Source organism: Myotis daubentonii, chromosome 7 (assembly GCF_963259705.1).
Source record: "Myotis daubentonii chromosome 7, mMyoDau2.1, whole genome shotgun sequence".
Classification (NCBI taxonomy): domain Eukaryota; kingdom Metazoa; phylum Chordata; class Mammalia; order Chiroptera; family Vespertilionidae; genus Myotis; species Myotis daubentonii.
In genome coordinates, this window is record NC_081846.1 from 23119362 (window position 1) to 23130217 (window position 10856).

General features: G+C 43.5%; 1 pseudogene; it reads right to left on the reverse strand.

Annotated features, from left to right (window-relative positions):
• Positions 1–2737: 2737 nt before the first annotated feature.
• LOC132237931 (small ribosomal subunit protein bS18m-like) lies at positions 2738–3408 on the reverse strand (annotated as a pseudogene).
• Positions 3409–10856: the final 7448 nt, after the last annotated feature.

A 10856-nucleotide genomic window follows, 5' to 3' on the forward strand; every position in this document is an offset into this window, starting at 1 on the left:
TATCCACTGAGCCAAACCAGTTAGGGCAAACTAAATTATTCTTGACTTCTTTCCTCCAAATCTCCTATTTGCATCCATGGCATTTCTGTTATATAGACCCCAAAGTTTGAAACCTTTGGGGTCACAGTTCAATTTCCCTTCTCTTTAGTTTCTCCATCTAGCTAGTCATTAGCTCCTCCAGAGTTTCCCTGAGCAATTTCTTTGACTTCAGTGTCTTTCTGTTAATTCTTCCTGTTCACACTGCCATCTTCTTCAGCGAATTCTTCATTCAATAAATACCAAGTGCTTAATGTGTGCTGGAGCAGGACCTGTGTCATCTTACGCCTGAACCTTGGCCACAGTGCTGGGCATATAATTGGTGCTCAAGAGGTATTTTGAGTTGATATGAGGATGTCTCAGTCTTTTCTCTCCTGCTAGGGATGTTTCTGTTGCATTGGTGGGGAGAGAAAAGATCTCATGAGACCCTGGTTTAGTCTGAATTCTTAAGACTTTTCTGAAATTGACATCCTCCTAGGAGTCTGGTTTGGGGATCCACACCAGCACTTCTTTGTACTACTAAAAAAGCCTAACTTGGGAGTATGAGAGGACAGTTGGACACCAGGGAGTTTAATTCACCGGGTGCCCAGACAGTCAAATAAATGAAGGTATGACACTGTAGGCAGCTGAGGGCCACTGGAGTTGTAGGGGGATGTCACCAGAGATCCTCTGCTTTCGGTCCTTGATCTATACGTTAAGCCATCCCCTGCTTTCATTCTTTAATCAGTTTTCAGAGAATCCTCTTTCACTGGGAGAACCTAAGTTGCTATTTTTATTACTAAGGGTAATTGACAAACAGTATGGAAAAATTATATACACAAACTCAATCCCTGTGTGGAGAAACAGCTTGTGGATGTAAGGGGGGGCGGGTGCTTCATTATAAATAGGTAAATTTGTCCCTTGCTCATTGAAGAAATAATCAACCTTTAATGCTGGAGGTGCACATTGGAGTTTAGAGGAAGACAGCCCTTAACTTTCCATGACATATTTTTCAATAGAATCCCCTCATGGTAAATATTTTTTATTCCAGAATAATAATATGCCATAGCGTTTACAGAAAGATTTCTTATTCAACAGTACAATAGTTGTGTTGTTTTGATTACATTGGTAATGGCCTCATTTTCCTTTTGTAAAAGGAATTCAGACACGTAACACAATTGTATCTCGACATCAATTCAGAGCATCATGAAGAATTTTGCCAAGAGAATTCAGTGAGTGGTGAATACCTTCTTTGCCCACATTTGGTTTCCTCAAATTACTTGTGATTCATAGGTAGCACAGATGTTCCCAGCTGCTGGAAAATGAAGCTTAAAGTTCATGCTGATAAGGAGAAAAGTATCTAATTCAAATTCCAAGAATGGTTCCACCTAAATCAATTTCAACTTGAGAAAATGGGGTCAACTCTCTGTCCCCCAGAAGAACCACCCTGGCGATTTAAAAGTAAATCTTGAAGAATTAAATTATGTTGCTGTTCAGCTTTCACATGCACACTTAGGAAAAAAACCCAGCGCATCAAAGGCTGTCGGAATAACTCAATTTAGTGATAGTAGCAAAGCATTATGAAGAAAAGGCTTTCTAGGCAGCGAGCTTTGCTCGAGGGGACTGCTACACACTTCAATTGGTATCTGAGAGAAAAGGAGAAGTCTTCCAAATGAATAATTTTATGACTTTGAACCACACACATACTGCTTGAATATCAAATTATTTTAAATGAGAACTTCAAAAAGATCTACCTATTAAATGAGTAAAGCGCCCTACACAGCTGCCTAACAGAACAAGGAGATTTGGATCAAAATGACAGAGATGGATCTGGGTCGGGACACTGTCAGGCCAGGATTCCCAGGACCTATAACAGGCTAGAGTTGACCTTCTGATGGAAATGGAGCATTGACCTCAGGATTTTGCAATCCAATCCAACCCTCCTGTTTTTCAGGTGAAAGCACTGAGATCAGAACACAGGTGTCCTGCCAGATGCTGTCCCCAGTCAGTGTCTAGTCCAGACATATCCCAAGTTAACGTTCTTTGAGTGGCATGGAGAAAAGTTAGTGGTTGGCAAACTGCTCTGGACTAAGGGACTAATGCAGTGGTCGGCAAACTGCGGCTCGTGAGCCACATGTGGCTCTTTGGCCCCTTGAGTGTGGCTCTTCCACAAAATACTGGCTCTTCCACAAAATACAGACTTCTGCGCATGGGCCACGAAGTTTCAATCGCACTGTATGTGCGTGTCCTCACGTGGTATTTTGTGGCTCGCGAGCCGCAGTTTGCCAACCACGGGAAAGGCAGTGGTTTATGTGTCAACTTTTCTAGATGATATTTGCATTTTAAAAGGGAGCTTTAAGCCCTCACCGGTTTGGTTCAGTGGATAGAATGTTGGCCTGTGGACTGAAGGATCCTGGGTTCAATTCCAGTCAAGGACACATGTCTGAGTTGCAGGCTTGATCCCCATAGGGGGTGTGCAGGAGGCAGCCGATCAATGATTCTCTCTCATCATTTATGTTTCTATCTCTCCCTCTCCCTTTCTCTCTGAAATCAATTTTTTTAAGAAAAGGGAGTTGTAATGCCTTTAATCCTTAGCTCTTTGCTAAGGCAGGGAGTTTTCAGGTAACTGGATGAGGATGGGATATTCCTCGAACTCCTCCCACCCCTCTTTTCTTTATTTTTAAATTTTAATATAAGTTTATTTATGATAACTTTATATAACTTACTCCTGATATTTGATGTTACAAACTTTATGGTCTTTGAGATGCTCAGGATCCTTGTATGTAATTGGCATAAACCCCATTATTTGAGCTTTCTTAATCACTTTTGTGATTTCTTTTTGTTTCTTCCCACAAAAACCTGTTAAGTGCCTTCAATGAATGTGTCCAGTAAATGGAGGAATAAAGGAACAAAAGTTGTACATTCTTATAATCTACACCAGTGATGGCGAACCTATGACATGCGTGTCAGAGGTGACACATGAACTCATTTTTTTGGTTGATTTTTCTTTGTTAAATGGCATTTAAATATATAAAATAAATATCAAAAATATAAGTCTTTGTTTCACTATGGTTGCAAATATCAAAAAATTTCTATATGTGACATGGCACCAGAGTTAAGTTAGGGTTTTTCAAAATGCTGACACGCCGAGCTCAAAAGGTTCGCCATCACTGATCTACATGTTTTCCACACAAGATATACTTTTTAAGAGGCTCCTTATAAGGATTTTCCATTAGAACGGGCAGGTCCTCATTGCTGGTTTCTGTTTATATTATGCACAACTTCTCCACAGCGCCGCTTGGGTTCCTGGGCTGGGCAGCTGACGGCAGCCATTAGGAAGTGCATGAACCTTTTGCTCCACAGACCACTGCAAACAGCAACCACAGATGCCATGGCTCCTCAGCCCTCCTCTCCATACCCCTCTTTCCTATCAACAAGTAGATATCTCTCTATATAAAAGCCTAAGCCACTGTTTGACCAGTAGCTATGATGTGTACTGACCACCAGGAGGCAGACGCTCAACATGCAGGCATGGAAACATGGAACAGACTGATGAATCTCAGAGGGAAGGGGGGAGAGGAGAGGGCAGGAAGAGATTAACCAAAGATCTTATATGCATACTAGAGGCCCGGTGCATGGATTTGTGCACTGGTGGGGTCCCTTGGCTGGCCTGCGGAGATCAGGCTGAATCAGTGCAGTGTGCCTCAGACATCCCCCAAGGGGTCCTGGATTGTGAGAGGGTGCAGGCCATGCTGAGGGACCGGATTCGTGCACTGGGCCTCTAGTATTTATAGTTGTCTATTGAGTGTCATAGAGGAGAACTACCTTGGTCTGGTAGTTGGAAGATCCAAATTCTTGTCCACTAAAGAGCCATGGGTGACCCTTGGTTAGCTGGTTTATCCAAGTTGAGCTTCAGGGAACTGGGCCCATAGATATTTGCTCCCAGTTTCTTCTTTTTCAGGCTCATAAAAGCAAAAATGCTCTGTAGACTGGGAGATGTGATGGGAGGGTGTATTCATCATATCTTTTGTTTTGTGTTTTTAATGCTTTGACATCTTGGGGCCTTGCTGACTCTGGAGAGATTGCTCCTTCCAGAGTTAGCTAATTCCTAAAGATAGCAAACAATTCACCTGCAACATACCAATCCAGAGCTCATACTCCCAACCAGCTTCTTTATCAAATTCTTATATACTGGGCAACTATTCTTCTGCCCTAACCACTCCAGGGCTAGGTACCAGACAACTAGGGACAGTCCTGTGTCCTGGGGTCCCTCTGAAACTATCAGAATTAGCCAGTGCTGAACCTGATGACCCTGCCTCATCTTCTCTCCTTTCAAAAACCACAGTGAAGGCTCTTATCCCCATATCCCCCTTGCTCCCTCTGCCACCTGACTGACCCTGTGCTTCTCCGTGTGGCCCCTGGTGGCATGGCATGCCCACTTCTTTTGGGACCTATTAATGTATAACAAACTTAAAAAACATAATTACTTAATTATTTAAAAAATTAAGTCTCTCTTTTTTCTTTAGAGCTGTTTAAAGTCCACAGCAAAATTGAGGGGAAGGTATACAGGTTTCCCATATCCCCCTCCACCTCCCCTATATTCATAGCCTCCCTGACTGTCAGCATAACCCCGTGAGTGGTACATTTTTTTATAATTGACAAACTTACATTGACACATCATAGTCATTCAAAGCCCTTAGTTTATATTACTGTTCACTCTTGGTGTTATGCATTCAATGGGGTTGGACAAATGTATAATGATATGTATTCATTATTATGGCATCATACAGAGTTTTTTCACTGCCCTAAAAAATCTCTGTGCTCAGTCTACTCATCCACCCCCCAACTCTTGGTAACCACTGATCTTTTAATTGTCTCAGTAGTTTTACCTTTTCCGGAATGTCATATAGTTGAAAGCATAAGTATGTAGCCTTTTCAGACTGGCTTTTTTCACCTGGTAATATGCATTTAAGATTCCTCCATGTCTTTTACTAATATATTTTTATTGATTTCAGAGAAGAAAGGAAAGGGAGAGAGAGATAGAAACATCAATGATGAGAGAGAATCATTGATCGGCTGCCTCCTGCATGCCACCTACTGGGATTGACCCTGCAACCCGGGCATGTGCCCTTAACTGGAATCGAACCTGCAACCCTTAAGTCCACGGGCCGATACTCTAACCACTGAGCAAAACCGGCTAGGGCATCATGGCTTGATTGATCAATTCTTTTTAAGCAAAAACTAATATCCCATTGTCCACTCCAGTTTATTTATCCATTCACTTACTGAATGACATCTTGGTTATGTCCAAGTTTTGGCAATTCTGAGTAAAGCTGCAAATAAAAATCCATGTGCAGGTTTTTGTGTGGACATGTTTTTAACTCCTTTGGGTAAATACCAAGGAGAGTGACTGCTGGATCATATGGTACAAGTATGTTTAGTTTTTAAAGAAACACCAAACTATCTTTTAAAGTGACTGTACCATTGTGCATTCCCAACAGCGATGAGTGAGAATTCCAGTTGCTTTGTTATAGCCACCAGCATTTGGTGTTGCCAGTGTTCTGGATTTTGGTCGTTCTAACTGATGTGTAGTAATATCTCATTGTTGTTTTAATTTATATTTCTCTGATGATATATGATGTGGAGCATCTTTTCATATGTTTATTTGCATATATTTTCTTTGCTGAGGTGTCTGGCCAATTTTTAAAATTAGGCTGTTTATTTGGCCCATTTAAAAAATTAGGCTGTTTATTTTCTGATATTGTTGAGTTATAAGAATTCTTTGTATATTTGGATAATAGTCCTTTATCAGATGTAGCCTTTGCCAATAGTTCCTCCCAGTCTGTGGCTTATTTTCTCATTTTCTTGACATTGTCTTTGTCAGAGCAGAAGTTATTAATTTTAATGAAGTCTAGCTTATCAATCATTTCTTCCATGGATCATGTTTTTGGTGTTGCTAAAAAGTTATCACCATACCTAAGGTCATCTGGGTTTTCTTCTATGTTATCTTCTAGGATAGCATAGTTTTATGGTTTTGTGATCCATTTTTAGTTAATTTTTGTGAAGGATGTAAGGTCTGTGTCTAGATTCTATTATTATTATTATTATTATTGCATGTGGATGTTGTTTTCCCAGCACCATTTATTGAAAAGATGGCAGTTTTCTCCTGATCTGCTGGCCTCACCATTCCTGAATGACAATAAATCTGTATTTTGAAGCAGAAGGTCTGCTTTTCATTCAGCTGGAATGGGCTGTCATTTCTGCTAACAGCCATGCTTCTCAGTCCCCAGGTCTGCCCTAAATCTCAGGGGATTGATTGTAACATGTCCTCAGGGAGGGAGTGGTGACTCAGAGATGGGTGGTGGGCATGCAGGTCAGCTCCTCCACGGAACAACGGGCACCCAGGAAAGCACCTGCAACTGTATTGCCGTCAGCCAAGAATTCCAGGCTGTGCCTTCCCACCCTGCTGCCATTTTCTCCTTTGTCTGGTTTCTTCGAGATCTCTGTTCTCTGGCACTGTGTGTGTGTTCTCCCACTCTGCCTTATCATCATCTTCACAGCTTTTAAAAATTGATGGAAGGACCTTATTAGAATTTTAAAGTGTTTCTTCATGTAGGTTCTGCATATTCCTTATGAGGTTTATTCTTAACTATTTTTGTTTTGTTTGGACTTTATTTGGTTTTTATTTTATTTTTTAAATAGGATTTCTTTCTTTCATTATATTTTCATATAGTTGTATATGTAACAAGCTATTGATTTTCATATATAAATTTTTATAGCTAGTCACCTTATTAGATTATCCTATTGATTTTAACTGTTCTTTTTTTTTTTTAAACTTGATTCTCTTTGGTTTTCCAGGTGTAGAGTCAAAACTAGCCACAAATAATGATTCACTTTTCTTATTTATGTTTATGAGTTTTATTCTCCCACAGCAATGTTAAGTTATAGTGGTGAGAGTAGCATTCTCCTGTTTCTTAATTTGTTTTTTCATGAGGATTCTGCCTCTTTGACTCCACCTATGATTCGGGATAGTGAATCTAAGTTCTGACTAGCACTCTGGGCTCTCATTGGTTTGGCAAGAGAGGGTCAGAGGTTTTAGGGGGTTAGGGTTTCTCAGTGTTTGGAATCCACAAGGCTGATGGAACACTTAATCTTCCCAACTTCTTGAAATATCCTCTAGCTTAACTTCTATTCTCAGGAGCTTAGCAAATAACTTTAGGAGGAAGAAACAATAAAAAAAATAGTCACAGAACTAGCATTATTTTAATGGATTGTCTAATTAGGAAAACATGATGAATATATTTCTAAGTATATTTTTTCTTTAATTTAAAATAATCACTCTAGCACTTTTCAGGTGCTAGTGACAGAAATGAAAATTAAACCAGCTTAAATTTAAAAAAGAAGAGTTTCTTACTCTTATAACAAAGCTACAGAAGGCTGACTTACCCCTCCTCTGATGACTGACTTACCCCTAAGGCTGGTATGTGGTGTGGTAGCTCTCAGTAAGTGTCAGGCACTATTCTAAGCATGTGACACATTCTCAACCTTAGCACAAGCTTTTGAGATAGGTGTGGTTATCCCCATTTTATTGGTGAGAAAACAAAGCCTTGGTGAAGAGCCTGCCCAAACTCACAAAACCAGGAAAGAGGTGGGCCTGGGATTGGAGTCATTCTGACTGAAGAACTTGGTCTCTTAAACCCTGAACACTCTCCTGCCTGCCCTCTGAAGAGCAGAGAGAAAAGTGAGCTATTCTCCCTACCTCTAGTTAGAAACATTCCCAAGCATCTCCGATTGGCCTGGCTGGGTCATTTACCTATTCCTGGACCAATCACTGATGTCAAAGATTGGTTTACTAGGATTAGCCCCGCCCAGGTCACATGCCCATCCCAGGGTTTAAAGAGAACTAAATGGGAGAGGAGCTGTTTCCCAAAGAAGGAAGGGGTGATGTTTGGGCAGATGAAGTGATAAACATACCCTACATTTCTCAAAGCCAAAACCTCCACTCCAGGTAGGCCAGCCATCTTGATGCTCTGGAAACAAGAGTGGCACAATCCTGCCTCCCCATTTTTGTGCATGCCACCCTCTCTCTCTAAAATGCTCTTTTCTCCTAAGTCATGGGTAGCATATCTCCTCCTTCTATGTGTAGTAAATACCTTTCTTTCGTTCTTTTTTAATTCTTTATTGTTTAAAGTATTACATGAGTCACCTTCCCCCCTCTCCCCCCGCCCATTGACCTCTCCCCTGCCACCCCTCCATTTGCCAGTAATCCCACTTCTAGGAATCTATCCCAAGAAAACAGAAACACCAATCAGAAAGGATATATACACCCCTATGTTCATAGCAGCACATAGTAAATACCTTTCTTTAGATAGCATCCAGCTTCCTCCCTTCCTACTGACTTTTGGGAGTAGCTCTATCGCTTTCTCTAATCATTTGACTGATGAGGTGATACCATTTTCTTGGCGAAAAGGAAAAGCTGCTTCTACTCACTCTCTATGCCTTTGTATTTTCCAGCTGATGGAACTTTGCTGGGAAACAAAGTTGTTCAAGGTGTCTGTGCCAAGTTATTAGCATATACTGCCCCAGGCAAAGATACCACTGGAGCGCTCCATCTGTTTTGCCAAGTTCTGTTATGTAAGTGACAGCTGAGGGTATCTTTTAAGAAACGCAGTGTTTGTGAATGATGTGTCTTAATAGAAGAACAGTGAGACACACCAGCATGCAGAGCTCACTTTGTGGAAGCAGGTTTCTCAGAGGTGTAGGGATGTGTAGGTGGAATGGCAATCAAGGTGGGATGTGAGTTACGATGATGACAGGGTTCTTTTCATTTGTGAAGTATTGTTGGTGGCTGAGACTCCTCTGGGGTGCCTGTGTTACAGCAGGATGAACTCATTCTTGAGAGACAAGCCTGGGTGCTTGGCTGCGGTTTGCAGATGAGAGACATGGATCTAGATATAGTCTCTAAGGGTGGGAGCAGTAATGTTGGCTTATCAGTGTGGTGGTTGTAAAACATGGCTCCAAGGTTCTTTCTCACTCTTCCTGTCAAGGGGTGGGGTCCATGTCTCTTCCTGTTCATTATGGGTAGGTTGTGACCTCCTTGACCAGTGGAGTATACAGGAAGGACTAGAACAGGTCATGGGCCATCCATTTGGTCCTCTCACAATGCTTGCTTTCCAGAGACCTCTCTTGCAAAATCCTTTCCCACCATCTTGTGAGAAACCCAACCCACATGGAGAGGCCATGTGTAGGGACTCTGTTCTGTTTTTTGGCCATCCCACCCCAGGTGCCAGACATATGCCTGCAGAAGACAACTTGGAAGCCCCAGACATTGTGAAGAAGAGAAGAACCACTCAGCCAGCTTGGCTCAGTGGTTGAGCCTCAACCCATGAATCAGGAGGTCACAGTTCGATTCTTGGTCAGGGCACATGCCCAGATTGAGGGCTCGATCCCTAGTGTGGGGTGAGCAGCAGGCAGCCAATCAATTATTCTCTCATCATTGATGTTTCTATCTCTCTCCCTTTCCCTTTCCCTTCCTGTCAGAAATCAATAAAATATATATATATATATATAAAAGAAGAGAAGAACCATCAACATTGTGCCTGAATTCCTGACCCTCAGAATCTTGAGAAAAATAAAAAGGTTTTATAATAAACACACAGTCTTGGGTGTTTATTAAAAAATAAAGATAACTAGAACAGTCAGTCTCTTGATATCAACTGCAACCCAGGGTGCCAGAACCCTCTTTAGCTCCTTAGTGTTAGAGAGTTAGTAGTTGGGTCATCTCCTGGTTAGTGAATGTGATGTTCTGTGCAGATTGTGGTTCTTTGCAAAACTTAGGTTCCCAGGCTGGCTGGCATCCTATCTAATAAAAGAGAAAAATGGTAATTGGCGTACGACGATACCCTTTTCATTGGCTAATCAGGGCTATATGCAAATTAACTGCCAACTATGATTGGCAGTTAACTGCCAACTAAGATTGGCAGTTAACTGCCAACAAGATGGCGGTTAATTTGCATATGTAGGCACAATGCAGGGAGGCGAAAGGGAAAGCAGGAAGAAGCCCCCTGCCGCTGACAGTGATTGGAAACCCAAGGGGGAGCTAAGAGCTGGGGGGCAGGGCAAAGGCGGCCCTGGGGCCGCCTTTGCCCTGCCCCCCAGCCATGATCGGAGAATCAGGCGCCTTTGCCGCCCTGGCCAGTGATAGCAGGAAGTAGGGGTGGAGCCAGCGATGGGAGCTGGGCACGGTCGAAGCTGGCAGTCCCGGGAGCTAGGGGTCCCTTGCCTGGGCCTAAAGCGGAGCCCACGATTGCGGGGCCGCTGCAGCTGCGGGTCCCCGCTGCCTGGGCCGGACGCCTAGGCCAGAGGCGTTAGGCCTGGGCCGGGGCGGAGCCTGCAACCACGGGAAGCTGGGGGTCCCCTGCCCAGGCCTGACACCTCTGCCGGAGGCCTCAGGCCTGGTCAAGGGGCCGATCCGGTGATTGGTGATCGGAGGGTGATGAGGGTCAAGTCCTCTGGCCGAGGCATCAGGCCTGGGCGGGGGGCTGAGCCGGGGATTGGGGGGATATGATGGTCCCCTTGCCCAGGCCTGAAGCCTGGGTCAGAGGCGTCAGGCTTGGGCGGGGGGTGGAGCAAGCGATCAGAGGGAGATGGGGGTCCCCTGCCCAGGCATGATTCCTGGGCCAGAGGCCTCAGGCCTGGGCGGGGCCCAGAGCCAGTGATCGGGGGGGAGATGGGGGTCCCCTGCCCAGGCATGATTCCTGGGCCAGAGGCCTCAGGCCTGGATGGGGGCCAGAGCCAGTGATCAGGGGGAGATGGGGGTCCCCTGTCCAAGCCTGACACCT